A 733-nucleotide genomic window follows, 5' to 3' on the forward strand; every position below is an offset into this window, starting at 1 on the left:
GCATGCATTAAGGGTTCTATTACGAACCCTGCTTGTTTAACAAATGGTAAAGCAACAAAGGAATGGGTAGAACCAGAATCAAACAATGTCAACGCAAAGTGTCCTAGTATAGTAAGCGTACCTGTCACCACGGTGCCAGATGTTCCCGCCTATTTACTGGTCGTTACATATGCCTTGGTCTGTGGACGGGTTTGTAAGGTGGGCTCTCGGATGACCGGTCCTCTAAGGGGTTTCCTTGCAACTCCCGGGCTCTTTGTAGGGCAAGTTCTGGCCACATGACCTGCATGACCACAGATATAACACATACCTGAGCCCGCCAAACATCTCCCAACATGTTGCTTTCCACAGTTACGGCACAGGGGCTTCTCCATTGCTAGGTATCGGCCTATTGGAGGTGGAGCAGATAGCCTACTCTGATACCGAGGCCTTTGGGACGGTGGTTGGAATTCTGTGGTATCGACCTCGACAGGGCGTTTCCTCCCTGTGGCGACTGTTGGCTCTGTTTTCTTTTCCTCTGGGGGTTCCTCTAGGGCCTTGGCCGTCCTTAGGGCCTCTTCATAGGTTTTTGGGTTAAAGGCCTCTACAATGCGGCGGGTTTTCGGATTCAATCCTAACACAAATTTTTCTGTCTGTTTCTCTTCAGTGTCGGCTAAAGACGGTGCAAACCTTCTTAATCTCATGAAGTCCTGATCGTACTAATCCACCGTGCGATCACCTTGGGTTAAGTGGTTAA

The sequence above is a fragment of the Cucurbita pepo genome, unplaced genomic scaffold (assembly GCF_002806865.2).
Source record: "Cucurbita pepo subsp. pepo cultivar mu-cu-16 unplaced genomic scaffold, ASM280686v2 Cp4.1_scaffold000149, whole genome shotgun sequence".
NCBI lineage: Eukaryota > Viridiplantae > Streptophyta > Magnoliopsida > Cucurbitales > Cucurbitaceae > Cucurbita > Cucurbita pepo.